Consider the following 15,933-nt stretch of genomic DNA (forward strand, 5'->3'; position numbering starts at 1 on the left):
CAGAAAATAACACTATTGAATCATGAGACCCATATTACATTATTTAGCCATTTTCACCTCTGTGTGTGTACGCAAGTATTTTCTTCACTGGTGTCGTTAAAGGTGTGAAAGCGGTAAGAAAAAATACACACTACATAGACATGGCCTATATATGGACATCTAAAGGAAATTATTATTTTCCTATAGAACAAAAAGAAAAATAGAAAGAGAATCTTTTTAGGTAGCTGGTTTCTTTTGTGTAAAAGAATATATTATATAAAGCCAGTTACTCTGCTTTACAGAACAACTCTCTGCCAGTTACCCTGCTTCACAGAACAGCTCTCTCTACCCACGTTGATGTTGTCGTAGTGTTAGTATTAGTTAGCCATCCATCAGTATGGTGGTAGGCAAACCTTGATGAGTTATGACGCATTGTCTAGGTTGTTGGATATAGCTGTGGGAGGTCCCCAACCAATTGCACAAAGAATTGAACATCTTGCTCTGTGTATAATTGAAATGATGAATGTGTGTAAGGAGTTGCACAGTCAGTACAGTACAAGCTGTTATATGACTGACTAATCCGGGACAGTGGTGCCAAGGGGCAAATAAACGGCATTTCACAGTCCTTCTCCCCACAGTCCCCAAGGAAAGCTGAATACTTTATTAGAGACACGGGTCAAAGGTGAAATAAGCATCCAGTGTTTTTTTTCCCCCAGAACTTTCAAATGAGATGTCTACAAGGTGACTTGTAGTGCTGCCAAGTTTAATGATGCTGGTAAAGGGAATTATACAACAATTGGGTTGGAACTATTTATTTGTTTCTGATTGGCCGAGAGACGTTTCATGAGTTGGAATATCCCTGGACATTTCAACTCAGATTCAATAAATCACTCCGCGATACAATGCGAAGATTTGACACAATAGTTGGGTCATCTATGGCAGTTCCGTGACCGTGGAGAGCGAAGGTTCGTTTCTCACTGGATTTGTCATCTATAAAGGTTAAAGAAAAAAATTAGCCGGGGTGCCCCTCACAAAAATGTGGGGAAGTTTTGTGAGAGCCCTATATCCAAAATGGCTGCCATCAGCCAAGCTGGAAATTAACTTTTTAACAGTTTTTCCCACAGTGCGACATAATACATGGTTTCTGAGACTATTTGGGTCAAAAAATTCATAAATTATGTAGATTTATTGATTTCACCTATTGTTGACCTTCATATTCAAGATGGCCGCCGATTTTTGGCTCTTTAAATGTCAATATTTCAAAATTGTCATAGAGCCTTAATATTAGGCTCAAATGGACATTCTGCTCATACTGAGTTCAGTTATGGACAGTAAAATTACAACATACACATATGTCATCAGATGTCTGTCATTTTTTTTAAAATGATTTATTTATTATGATTTATTTATTGAATTAAAGGGACACCAGGCAACGTTTTCGTGTTAATTAATCATCTTCGTAAGTCGGTATATGGTTAAATGACTAATTACAGGGCGAATGAAGACTCTCTCGCCCGCCCCTACTGCCTGTAGGAAGAATATCCCGCTTGCAAGTTCAGTGTATCGTACCCGGCGACCAAAGCAGTTTCAGTTTCCATCCTGCATCCACAGCACACAGGGAGGCTAACGAAACTCTAGCGATTGTTGCAAACGTGTGTATAATGGCAGAGCCGGCGAAGAAGCAGCAAAAACCCTTGACGGAAGATGCAAAGAAAAGGAAAAGAGCTTCAGACCGAGCGAGGGGGAGTTTCGTAGAGAAAAAGCATCAGGCTTGCCTGGTGTCCCTTTAACTGAAAAGACTCTCCATCTGAATCTGTTGAATCTCCACACTGACTCCTCATCAATGCTACTCTCATCTGAGCAGTCATGAGGTGTGAGCTGCTGGGGCAAGGGGGGAAGGGGGGTGGGACGCACTGGTCAACACTTTCTGTTCACTAGTTCCCAGCCGTGACCAATGGAAGAAGGATGCTCTTGCTGTAATGGAGTAAAGGTTGTAATGGAGCTGGCAATATGTGAGGTAGTTTGTCCTTTCCATATGAAGATTCAAAGAGTCATCATCAGGTGGGACACGGATTGTACACTTATTCTTCAGTTTGTGCCATTTGGAAACTCTGGCCTGCCTGCAGCATAAATGACGGAGAGGACAAATGCCTTTATATCCACTCCGACTTCATGTTTTAATTCCAGACTCTCACCCACTCGTTCCAGGAGCTCTCTTGCCTCAGAATTGATCTTCACCTTCTCCAACACCTTCTTCTTCCCATGCCCATAGAACCCTCCCAGCCGGCACACGACCGACCTTCAACGTTGAAATATAGGTGAAATAACGTCAGTTGTTGCGTCAATGTTGAAACAATGTTGAAACAATGTTAAATGCTAAATGGTTGTAAAAGGATATGTAGACAAACATTGAAACAACGTTCAATGTTAAATGGTTGTAAAAAGGTCAAGAAAATCAATGTTGAATTATAGGTGAAATAATGTCAGTTGTTTTGTCAATGTTGAAACAATGTTGAAACACTGTTTTAATGTAAAATGTTGACAAATGGTCGTAAAATACCAAATCAACGAAGTCAGCATGGATGTTAAACCAAATTGATTTGATATCAAGAAAAGGCGTCAATTTGATATGAAATATGTCACACCATGAACAATCATGTTAATAATCATAATAGTAGGCTAGTAATAATTGCCCACTAGACTAGGCAAATGTTTCATTTTTTTGACACTTCTAATCAGTTTGGTAGCCATTTCAATGTAACAGTCTGAAATGCAACGATTTTAACGGATGCTTATCGCCTCTTGATAAGCGCATGTGCACACACCCAGCAACCCCCATCCCCCACCCCTGACCGCTGACTGACTTTTTTGAACTTCAGTCCACCAGTCACTGTTCTGTCATGCATCTGACTGCATGTGTAAGCTGTAGAAACTCTGCCGTTATCATAAGGTAAGAATTACAGTACTTTTGTATGCCAATTGAAAACGGGAATTTATTCGAAATATATTGTTTTCATAATGGAATGTTAACCAAAGCTGTTAGTCATGTTAGAATTAGCTAGCAATTAGCTAGCGAGCTAACTTTCCCAGCTACTAACTAACTTCATTGTTGTGTGGAATAGTAGGAATAGTCAGGAATGTTTAGTAACGTTATAGCCATGTTCATTAACAGACCTGTCATATATTGGATGTGAATGGGGGCAAGTATGATGAGTGGGTATGCCAACAAGTAAAGGGATCGATCTTTAGTTTGTGAAGGGTAGTTTTAGGCTACATGTTTTTCATTTCTTAGCCCTTATTTGGCCCTTGTTTGATGTACCTGACTTGCACTGAGGCATGTGTTTATTTAGGATGCATGTGAGTGAAGTAGTGCTTCAGTGATGGTCTTTTCATGTTCTGTGTGTTTTGGAATTTATTCATCTTAGTCTCCATGTGTTCCCTCTGTTTGCAGTCGGTGTGTTGTGAAGACTGCTGCCCTGAGAACGCTGAGTGCATTCTGGAATATTCCAAATGTGTGCCACTTCCATACTGAAGAAGTTCCAAGCCCGCAAGAGAGTTCACTCACCAGGTAGACACACACACAAACACACACACACACACACACGTAGAATCGCATATAGCATTATAATGTGTAAGCATGTATTTGTGTCTGTAACTGTGTTTAGTTTATCCCCTCTTTTCATGTGTCTGTTTGTTGTTATGACTGTGTAGTGGGCTCCATCAATTATCCAGGGCAATGTCAGTCCGTCTGGATGGCACTACGTGCTACTTGATGATGTCTGATAGCCATGGCTGCTGCTTTCAACGTGGTGTAAGTGTTTGTGTTTTGAATGTATTTTTTTTGTTCCATGGTGAGGGCTATGGGTTATGTTATTATGCATGCTCTAATTTGCTTGACATATGTGCTATGTACTTAAAATAGTCTTGAATTTTGCAATTTAGCCACTTTACCATTGTCTTGGTGGTAATGTTAGTAGTGTTGTGAATATCTGCCAAACTGATCATAATCATTATTTCTGTAATTGTACTGCAATTCAATTTATTGTACAGGATGCATCGTTTTGTTTAATCTTATCTTTTACTCATCTTTTACTGGCAGAGCCCTCACAAGTAAACTGATATCAAGACTTAACATAGATGGTGATGGTGGCAAGGGTGCCTTCAGAAGGTAATTATCATTTTTGTTTGTACACCTGATTGACTTACCTTATTTTTTTGATGCTATGATTTTGACCTTTATCAACAATAACAAAATGTATGGCAATTGCTGTTTTATTTTTTTAGGTGCTATCCAGCAGTCCCAGCCTGAAGCCAGAAGCTGCTATTGCAAGTCAGATGGGGGAGGAAAGGTGGTGTAAGCAAGAAGGCAAGAGCTGCTGCAGGCAATGTTGCAATTAGGTATGATATCACACAGACATACTGCCGCCTAGACGTGTTGGGTCACTTTAAAGCCCGTGTTGCAGGTTAACCACCACTGTTGATTAATGGGTACATAAAGCGCTCAATATATGTAAATCATTTTTAAAAATGTCTCCAAATGGTGTTAAATGCCAGTTTTTGTTGTTTTTAGCATTAGCGGGGTTTTTTTAAGCAATTCGGTGATGACGTCACGTTGGGGGCTACATGATCTGCGCTTCAGTCATTTCAATGCATTCCAATGGACATCGCGGTTACACTTTCAACATGAAGTTTGTATATTTACACTTCGAATTTCATCACAGCATTTATATCACAGCTACCCTATGATCTACCAATGGTAATAACGTTGCCTGATATCAATTTAGAGCTGCTGTAACTAGGGAAGCGAGTGCATTTTGGCCGCTGGTCGAGCTCACCCCGCGACCAGCAGATGACATGATCTATCTAGCTATCTATTTACCTGTCTATATATCTATCTAGGCTATCTATATCTATTTTATAATCTGCGCTATCTACTGCTGAACACTCCCTTACTCGTCTCTCTTTTCTCCTCTCTCGTTACTTTCAAGGGTCTCAAGGTGGGCTTTGGTCTGTAGCCTCCCTAAGGTGACGTAATGCAATGCTTTGGGGGGGGGGGGGGGAGGAGAATCACTTCAAACCGCTGTGAAATAGTACCTGCTTTTTCGTATTATATTCCGTTTTGTGATGCCCAACAACATCAAATACAATGGATAACAGTTTAAATGTTTATTACCAACAAGCAAAATGTGCCCAAAATGAACCCTGCAACACGGCCTTTAAAAAAGGTCCTCTTTATCAAAAGAAATGCACCGGACATTTCTAAGTGTACCCCAAACTTTATAATGGTGGTGTATCTGCTTTACTTCTCACTATTGCACCTGACTTCGAGGCTGCTAGTGTAGGTTTGCTTTTATTTGTCACACAAGCTTGCATTACAGGTGCTAGTAGTAATTTGCAGGTGCTCCAAGAGATGTTGAGTTCTGTTGATGTTCAAACAAAACCGAGAGCTAGCTCGCCCCTCCCTCCCCTGGCTGGAACAGTTTGTTATGTTTCATGGTCCAGACTAGACCAGGCCGTTTTTGGAGCCTGGGCTGTCAACAGAGACCACGTTTTTTTTACATGGTATTCAGGGGACAGGCAAGTAGCCTAGCTATGAACTTGCTAATTAGGGCACCGCCAGAGCCCTTATTAGACATTCTCTGGCACCGCTTACTTCACACAGTGTGACTGATGGACGTTATTTGGAAGTTCAGTGATCGGAATATCCCTCAAATCCCAGAGAATGTCCACAGGCTTTTTCACTAGTTTTTGACAATAATGGTTTGTTGTTTCCTCTTTAGATGCTGTCTTCAGCGAACCACCCTCACCCGAATAATGGACACCATGGGAAGATATTTGAAGTATGCACCGGAGAGGGTGGGTGGTGGTGGCCGTCGGAAGACACTCCCTGCTGTTGCTGAATGATGCCATCGGTATACATATTGGATAGATCATTTATGTTGTAAAACATAAAACAAAATAAAATAATGTAAAAAAATATATAAGTTGACTGGTTCTTGATGAAGGTGTTTATCATTTTTGTGTGTGATAGGCCTACTGCAAGTTGCATAGGCTAATAAAGGTAAAATGTTGAAGCAATGTTGCAATATCAACGTTTATTCAACGGTAATTTGTAGTTGAGGCTTTAACCAATGGATTTTACTGTGTTGTTTCAATGTTGCAATATATCATATTCAACAGTGATTCACTGTTGAGGCTTTCAACATGTGTTCAACTATGTTGAAACGGCAGATGTTGAAACAATGTTGCGATATCAACGTTGATTCGATTTGCAAATCCAACTCATAATTCAACGTTGATTCACCCTTGGTATATAACGTTTGTTCAACGTTGAATCAATGTTGAAATGCCAGCAGGGCTGAGGTGTGGACACCGCCAGTATGATGATATCTGCAACCTCTTCCTAGAGCATGGCACGGTAGATGATTAACACATGCTTGCGCTTAATCAGCTGATCACCTCTGACTTGTTTTGAGACGTAAGCTGCTTGGACATACACATATGTGTCCTCACAGTCTAGAACAACAGGTCCACTGTACTTACTGGCTCTCATCTTTGCATAGGCAGAGAGCAGCATTGTATCTGCTTCTGGATGTCTGAAGACATAGTCCCCATTAGCCACGCCAGTGCTCAGGGAGGTTGACATTTCTCCCTACCAGTATATGATGTCACCCTGCACCTGACCCACTAGTCTTTCCAGCTGTTCCTTTACAAGTTGCTGTAGTCTGACCTTGTTTCCGGAATTAAACATGAGTTGGTTGAATTCGGCAGCACCAGAGAACCTGTCTTCGGACAGATCAGCCCCATGTCCACAAGGCCAACGTGGTCTCTTGGTTTTTCACTTACTGGGTTTAGCTTGAAGAGCTCTAACGACTTGCTCTTCACAGTCTTGCGCATTGAACCACCAGTGAAAAATCGCCTTGAGAGGAGTGTGACTCAGTGTGGACATGGGGTTGATCTGGCGGCTTGCCACCCCCACACCTGAAGATCGTGAGTCTTGGAAGCGGGATGGTTTAGAGTACCACTGGGGTGACTTCTTGGATAAAATATGATCTTCTCATGCCACGCCAACGCATACCTCATCATCCTTGTCAGTGACAAATATGGCCTTGCTTTCAGCTTCAAGGATGATGAGCACGATGGTCGGGCAGCAAAACATCCAAAAGGCCCAAATGTTTTCCCCAAGCCTGAAGCCCAGGTGCTGCTGAGTTCAACCAACTCATGGTTAATAAGGTCAGACTACAGAAACTTGTAAAGGAACAGCTAAAAAGACAAGTGGGTCAGGTGCAGGGTGCCATCATATATTGCAAGGGAGAAATGTCAACCATATCCTACATCATCGATTACTGGCAGTGACCACACCTCATATGGGCATGGGAAGAAGAAGGTGTTGGAGAAGGTGAAGATCAATTCTGAGGCAAGAGAGCTCCTGAGACGAGTGGGTAAGAGTCTGGAATTAAAACATGAAGTCGGAGTGGATATGAAGGCATTTGTCCTCTCCGTCATTTATGCTGAGAGTGCAGATGTGAGCTGCGGGCAGGCCAGAGTTTCCAAATGGCACAAACTGAAGAATAAGTGTACAATCCGTGTCCCACCTGATGATGACTCTTTGAATCTTCATATGGAAAGGACAAACTACCTTACATATTGCCAGCTCCATTACAACCTTTTCTCCATTTCAGCAAGAGCATCCTTCTTCCATTGGTCACGGCTGGAAACTAGTGAACAGAAAGTGTCGACCAGTGCGTCCCACCCCCCTTCCCCCCTTGCCCCAGCAGCTCACACCTCATGACTGCTCAGATGAGAGTAGCATTGATGATGAGAGGAGTCAGTGTGGAGATTTAACAGATTCAGATGGAGAGTCTTTTCAGTTAATTCAATAAATAAATCATAATAAATAAATAATAATAAAAAAAAAAGACATCTAACGACCTATGTGTATGTTGTAATTTTACTGTCCATAACTGAACTCAGTATGAGCAGAATTTCCAATTGAGCCTAACATTAAGGCACTATGACTATTTTGAAAAATTGACATTTAAAGAGCCAAAAATTGGCGGCCATCTTGAATTTAAAGGTCAAAAATAGGTCAAATCAATAAGTCTACATCATTTATGAATTTCTTGACCCAAATAGTCTAAGAAACAATGTATTATGCAGCACTGTGGGCAAAACCATTAAAAAGTTAATTTCCACCTTGGCTGTCGGCAGCCATGTTGGATATAGGGCTCTCAATACATTTCCCCACATTTTTGTGAGGGGCACCCCAGCTAATTTTTTTTTTTTTTAACCTTTATAGATGACAAATCCAGTGAGAAACGAACCTTCGCTCTCCACGGTCACGGAACTGCTAGCAGCTATAGATGACCCAACTACAATGTTCTCATCCCAGCTCTCCACCATTTCAAGCAATGGGTTACTCCTTAGCAAACCATAACGAAACAGTGCTTCACCACATCTGTGGATTAAGCCACACAGTCAACTCAATGTAAGTAAGATAAACGAGGATGCTAATTGTTCTCAGCATTGCCAGCATTGTGTATAATATGATTGTCACTTGGAGGAGACTTGTAGATAACTAACGTTAGCATAATTAGCTAACCGCTGCTAACGTGCTAGCATCGTCACGTCAGGCTGTCCACAGTAGTGTAACATTTATTCACCATAAATTAATAAAGTTAGTGGTTCTGCAATGTAGACTATGTTTCCGTTTTTTTTGCAGTACCATGTCCCTTACATGACATGGCCCAGTGTCCTTGTAACATGCATGCAGCAAACCTAGATATGAACGTGATTTCAGCCCGACTTTCAACATTTCTTTCAAGAAGACACGTAAACCACAAAGACCCGTAACTAGGTATCTGGAATGTTGGTTACCTAGCAACCAAGACGCTGTCTATTGAAAAGGGAACCCCACTCTCACTCGTGCTATATTGCTTATGGCACACACACACACACACACACACACACACACACACACACACATACATACACACATACATACACACACACACACACTATGGAAACTCAGAGAGTGTAGGAGCACACTTGGGAGCATTTCAAGTCATTAGGTAGACATTCTGTATTTTGTCCTGATGAGGTCTTTATTCTGTAGGCCTATATTGGATTGTCCTGATGAGGTCTTTCTGTAGGCCTATATTGGGTTGTCCTGATGAGGTCTTTCTGTAGCCTATATTGGGTTGTTTTGGTCCTGACCTCATAGTCTAGTGAGAGTGTTAGTGTGAGAGTGTAATTTCCTCTGCAGTCGACATTTCAACATCTTCATTTCCTCTGTAGTAGTCTTCTGTGTCTCTCTCTCACACACACACACACACACACACTGAGTGAGGTGTCTGCCATTTCATTCTCGCTGATTCCCAGCTGGGAAATAGCGTTGAAGAGGTCCTGGGTACAGGCTACACCACAGCAGAGGAAGATGTGTTCCCCATACAGGCTCATACAAGCCTCGGGGTGTGGGCCTGGCTCCAATGGGTTTGTTTATGGTTCCTTAGAGGTTTTTTTCAACTGCTTACACACTACAGTTTTTTTCAATCACTTTAATGCTTGTGTCAGCTCTGACATCACGTTTTCAAAACAATTAACGCGCAGGTGTAAACAAAAACACTCTGGCCAAAATTTTGACATTTTGCATGCAAAAAAGGCTCTTACTCTCTCAAAACATTTAAAACATGCAGCAAAAGCAAATTTTACCTTCAAACAACACATCTTGTAATCAAATCACAAGTCAAAATGAGGAGTTTCAGCCTTCATTTTTGCTATGGCTGTGCCATTTCTTTCTCATTTTTCTGGTATCAGAAAAACTTAAAAGACAAAATGTATTGAATACTAATTAATTGTATTCATTCAGACTTTGGGCAATGAATGTAGCCCATTTCACAAACACACACACACACACACACACACACACACACACACACTCAGAGGGTGTAGGAGCACATTTGGGAGCATTTCAAGTCATTAGGTAGACATTCTGTATTTTGTCCTGATGAGGTCTTTCTGTAGGCCTATATTGGGTTGTCCTGGTCCTGACCTCATAGTCTAGTGAGAGTGTCATTTCCTCCGCAGTCGACATTTCGATGAGTGTGAGTAGACATCTTCATTTCCTCTATAGTAGTCGTCTGTGTCACACACACACACACACGCACGCACACACAATGAGTATTTGTGAGGTGGCTACCATTTCATTCTCGCTGATTCACAGCTGGGAAATAGCGTTGAAGAGGTCCTGGGTTCAGGCTCCGCCACCACAACAAAGGCGAAAGAAACACTAAATAAAGCCACTTCCCCACACAGGCCCACACATGCCTCGTCACTGCCACTGTGTGGTTCTGTATGGCTTTATTTAGGGTTTCTTAAACACATGCAGGAGGTTGACTCAATGGTGTCACCAGCTGCTTTGAGCTACATGGGGGTGTAGTTCATGATGTTGAGCTACATGGAGGTGTATAGTTCATGATGTTGAGGTGTAGTTCATGATGTTGAGTTACATGGAGGTGTATAGTTCATGATGTTGAGGTGTAGTTCATGATGTTGAGCTACATGGAGGTGTAGTTCATGATGTTGAGTTACATGGAGGTGTATAGTTCATGATGTTGAGGTGTAGTTCATGATGTTGAGCTACATGGAGGTGTATAGTTCATGATGTTGAGGTTTAGTTCATGATGTTGAGTTACATGGAGGTGTATAGTTCATGATGTTGAGGTGTAGTTCATGATGTTGAGTTACATGGAGGTGTATAGTTCATGATGTTGAGCTACATCGGGGTGTAGTTCATGATGTTGAGCTATGGGGTGTAGTTAATGATGTTGAGCTACACGGAGGTGTAGTTCATGATGTTGAGGTGTAGTTCATGATGTTGAGCTACATGGAGGTGTAGTTCATGATGTTGAGGTGTAGTTCATGATGTTGAGGTGTAGTTCATGATGTTGAGCTACATGGAGGTGTAGTTCATAATGTTGAGGTGTAGTTCATGATGTTGAGGTGTAGTTCATGATGTTGAGCTACATGGAGTTGTAGTTCATGATGTTGAGGTGTAGTTCATGATGTTGAGCTACATGGGTGTGTAGTTCATGATGTTGAGCTACATGGAGTTACATTACATTATAAAGGACCATTGTCCATTGCTCATGATGTCGTGCATTACATTATAAAGGACCATTGTCCATTGCTCATGAGGTTGAGTCAGAATGACCATGGCTTGCAGATGTGCTGTGTGAAGCAGGCCTTTGGGAGGATGTGGGAGGTTGGGGAAAAGCACACTGGGATGATGAGACAGAGACGGACCTCCGTGGCTTCCCGCTGTGGTTGCGCTTCCGTGGTGAGCGTCACTGTGGGTGGTGGGCCGCTGAGCATCGTGCGGGAATATGCGCTCCTGGGTCTTCATCAGCTAGCTTATTTACACTCACAGGTTTATTTGACCTTCTTCTCAGGAAGACAAGCAGACAGACAAAACAAGGAACAGGGACTTTTTCCTGTTAGTAATTCCTTTACTAAGCTTTACTAAGCTTCACTAAGCGGATGTTGGTCAAGCCCTAAAAGTCAACCTTAGACATTATATACTAGCTGATAAGAGATAACAACAACTGCAGCAGCAGCAGCAACAACAACAACAACACAATACATTTAGATAGTGCTTTTTCAATGGGAGGGTTGTTATCACGTCAATTACCACCAGGGAGATCCATGGCAGCCATTTTGCTACAGAATGCTCATCACACACCAGCTTGAGGTGGAGAGTGAGGGTAATCAATCAGCCCAATGTTTGCCAAAGCCAGATGAGTAGAGAACTGCCCGCTCCACTTAGCCAGAAGCAGGTAGTGGAGAAAACAAACAACTCCACAGCGCACGCACGGGAGCAGCGGGCTTCAGGGCGGAGCAGGCCCGGAACTGGTGCATGTCTCCTGGTTCCGTTCCAGAACAGGGCCATATCGGGGCCGGGTCAGGGCCAGATCTGTGTCAGATGTGTGCCAGAGCTGAGCCCTATCTGGTTCAGAGGTTCCGGAACCATGTGGTGACACACACACAGGAGAGGAAATCTAAGGGCTGAGCTCCACCAGGTGCGTAACTGAAGCGTTCCGTTCGCGACGCGTAAAATCCATTTTACATGAATGGTCTATTTTTTTTCGAACGTACGCCCCACTGTCACGTCTGGTGTAGCTACTTCCATTGATTATAATTGAAGCTAATTGTTGCAGCAGACGCAACGCGAACGGAACGCTTCAGTTACGCGCCTGGTGTAGCTCATACCTCAGTCTGCTGCTCTCTCCATGCACCCGTGGCCAGAGTTGGTTAAGGCTTTCATCAGAGCCATGTGCCAATGCAAATATTAGATCAATCTCAATCAAATAGAGATTTAACAATGGCCGCATTGATAAAATCTTTTGACAAGAGCCAGTCAGACAAAACAGGCAGTGACCCTAAAAGGCAGTTGAACGTCAGAGAAGAGTACAAAGGACATGTTTTCGAAACTTTTACAATATATTTTCCCCTTAACTTTCGAGCTGAACTTGGGCTGATCTTCTGTGTTTGCTGTTTGGGTTTTTGAGAGTAATATGATTTACAGCATATGGTTTACCTCAGTGCTTATTCCTGATAAGAGTGTCTACTGCCAGACGTAAACACGCACCAGGCGATTGTCCATTAGAGGGACCCCTGCTTTGTGCGCTAACATCCTACTGAATATACAATGCAGCTTGTTTAACCAGCTATGAGACAACGCAGAGCCGTCTCGAGTTCCACACAAACAGATACCCTGAGGGTGTAGACGATGTATGGGGAGCAGGTTGTGTGTGTATGTATTTAAATTGTGTGTGTGTGTGTATGTGTGTGTGTGTGTGTGTGTTTGAATGGGGCAGCAGGTAGTGTGTGTGTGTGTGTGTGTGTGTGTGTGTGTGTGTGTGTGTGTGTGTGTGTGTGTTTGCATGGGGAGCAGGTTGTGTGTGTGTGTGTGTGTGTGTGTTTGAATGGGGAACAGGTTGTGTCCCGCAGGTATGGATTACTCTGGTTGATTAGGATCATGCAGGTTGTAACGTAAACATTTACCATTTCTGGGGATAGCCGCAGCATGAGAGGAATGACTGTATCCAACACTCTGACTAAAATCAGACCCTTTGTTTACAGTATGCTATGCAGTTTTTACTCTAGTTAGTGTTACTCTGTACATGTGCCCCTGTCATGTGTTTAATACATTGCACTATTCGTTTCATAAAAATACTAAGATTAATATTATTTCATTGTGTAAAAGCTAAGAATCCTAGCTACACAATACACTGGACACATAACAGTTCTGGTTCCATTAGTTCTCGTCTGTTGTACAAACATGACAGGGACGGTGTTGTTATGGATACTCTAAACTTATCTGAACCCGATGCATATCTGGCACAGGAATCCCACTACACCATGAAGAGGAGGAGGAGGAGGAGGATGAGGAAGATTATGAGGAGAAGGGCCAAAAGGACAAGGGAGGATTAGGAGGATGGCCAGGAGGAAGAGGAAGATTAGGAGGAAATTTACCAGGAGGAGGAGGAGGAAGATTAAGAGGAGAAGTGCCAGAAGGAGGAGGAAGATTAGGAGAAGAAGGACCAGGAAGAAGAGGAAGAAGAAGGACAGGAAAAGCAAGATGAGGAACTAGGAGGAGGAAGAGGATGATGTGGTGGAGGATGAGGAGGAGGAAGAGGATGATGTGGTGGAGGAGGAGGAGGAGGAAGAGGATGATGTGGAGGAGGAGGAAGAGGATGATGTGGTGGAGGAGGAGGAGGAGGAGGAAAAGGATGATGTGGAGGAGGAGGAAGAGGATGATGTGGTGGAGGAGGAGAAAGAGGATGATGTGGTGGAGGAGGAGGAGGAAGAGGATGATGTGGTGGAGGAGGAGGAGGAAGAGGATGATGTGGTGGAGGAGGAGGAGGAGGAAGAGGATGATGTGGTGGATGTGGTGGTGGAGGAGGAGAAGCGTATTGACCACACCGGCTCTAATCCAGGACATGCTCACAATACAGATGTTAGCAGTCACAGGGTCTCAGAGTGGTCGGGCTTAGGCGTCCACGGATAATGCCTTTGTGGGTGTGTTCCTGTCCATGCCAGTCTAAATCATAGATATTAGAAAGCTAGATACCGCATTGGGCTCGAGTTCTATTAGGTGGCATACGTAAACGCGGCCGCTATATTGCGGGGGGCAGCACCTTTACTGTCTACGGGGGAGTTACAGCACTTGCTGCAATCAGAGACACCTGTTTGATTTCCAGTCAGAGTCACGTGTTTCTCTATTGGTCTCTGGCCTCAAATAATGGACCTGAACTTTATGGATGCTCGCTTTGAGTCCCACACAGAGAGAGTTGATTAAAAAGAGAAGACTGGTGTGTTGTGTTGTGTTGTGTTGTGTGGGGGAGTATGGTCTCTTTATTATAAATACTATGATTCAGCTCTCTTTGTCTGGATGAGCTCATCTTGCACTAGAGCACAGTCACACATCATGTCTCTTCAGCGCTATCTGTTATTTGCTCTACTCGGACAGGCTAGAGTGTGTGTGTGTGTGGGGAGGGCAGGTGTGTGTGGAAGGGAGATTGGTGTGAGGTGTTTAGGTGTGACTGCTGGACACTGTGTTGATGTGTAGAGGCAGTGGCGTGTAGGTGGCGAGGGAAGGTGTTAAAAGCCTGTGGATGGATGATGTTCCACAGGGGTCGTGACCTCTCCTGCGCTCCTGCGCTTGGACAGCGACCTGCTCTATTCCTGCACTCTCTAAGGGTGATGCCCTCACACTTTAAATATCTCTTACGTAAAGGTGCAGTCAGTTTCATTTGTTGTACATGATGCGCATGATGTTTCTGATGTTTCTATATATTTCAACCAGGGACCAAATGGCCCAAAGGAACCCAGAACACTCCACAGGGTTTTGTTTTGTTTGGGAGACAGGCTGCCCCCACTTTGTTTGTTTCCAGTTTTCGGAGCCTGGGACCGTTCCTTTTTGCAGTGTACTCAGGGGGATGGGAGATTGTGAGGAGATGTGTGTGTGTGTGTATGTGTGTGTGTGTATAATTGATTTTAAGCTTGCTTAGGTGCTTATCCTCCCACCTGTCTCTCCCACTCTCTCGTGTCTCTTGTTTGTGTCTGATATTGCACTCTTTGCCTTCGTGCTGCGCTGCCCGCAGTGCTTTGAGCACTTTCGTTCCAGCTGTCAACCAACCCAAGTATCCGCTATGATTAATGTCTTTTTTCCATCCACACACACACACACACACACTCACACTCTCACACACACACACACACACACACACACACACACACACACATCCCCATGTGCGCAACACCCGGCAGAGGAAACTTTGATCCAACATGAGCCATATCATCCATAGGATCAGAGTTCCACCTGTGACATTGCTGGAAAAAGAGCCATCTCTAAACCCACTTATACCGATGTCCCAATGTAATTACTCCAGGTTATGCTTCACCTGTCTCTACATGAGCACATGTCTGTGTAGGGTACTGAATATGAAATGTAAAGGCTGTCATGGTGCTATGCGGCGTGCTGTGTGAGTCTCATATGGGAACTGGGCTAGGAGGCCTGCCTGGGTTGAATGGAGTGCCAATTAGTGCCAGCTCACTGCTCTAGTGAACCGTCGGAGGCTCGGTTTTTCTGATCCTGTCCTAACAATCCCTCTACATGAGCGCTGCCCAATCAGCCAAACCCCAACCCCACTCACCCATAATAGAGGGCCCCTACAATTACTGCACTGTGACAGGAACTCATAAAGCATTGGGACACATATATATATATTTCTTTAATAATTCACACTGTATTGCTAGGATCCAGAACGTTTTTAAGCGGGCAAGAGCTGTCCATGGAGTAGATGACTTGGTTTGAAAGTTATGTATTCATGTCACAGTCCAGCAGTGCTCACTGTGGCTGGCTCATTCCTGTTTCCGCCGCAGACACTGCAG

At 43.4% G+C, this 15,933-nt stretch overlaps 1 long non-coding RNA gene across 1 annotated transcript; it reads left to right on the forward strand.

Moving 5' to 3' along the window:
• The first annotated feature begins 2,303 nt into the window (after positions 1-2,303).
• Positions 2,304-5,921, forward strand: LOC143104079 (uncharacterized). The gene is made up of 6 exons (XR_012982996.1): positions 2,304-2,929; positions 3,431-3,547; positions 3,691-3,790; positions 4,079-4,147; positions 4,264-4,377; positions 5,760-5,921. It is a non-coding gene; the product is annotated as an uncharacterized LOC143104079 (long non-coding RNA).
• The last annotated feature ends 10,012 nt before the right edge of the window (positions 5,922-15,933 follow it).

The sequence above is a fragment of the Alosa pseudoharengus genome, unplaced genomic scaffold, assembly GCF_046254945.1.
Source record: "Alosa pseudoharengus isolate Yale_2024_CS ecotype anadromous, Long Island Sound unplaced genomic scaffold, YU_APseudo_1.1 YU_APseudo_1.1_scf_5, whole genome shotgun sequence".
In the NCBI taxonomy this organism is placed as follows: Eukaryota; Metazoa; Chordata; class Actinopteri; order Clupeiformes; family Clupeidae; genus Alosa; species Alosa pseudoharengus.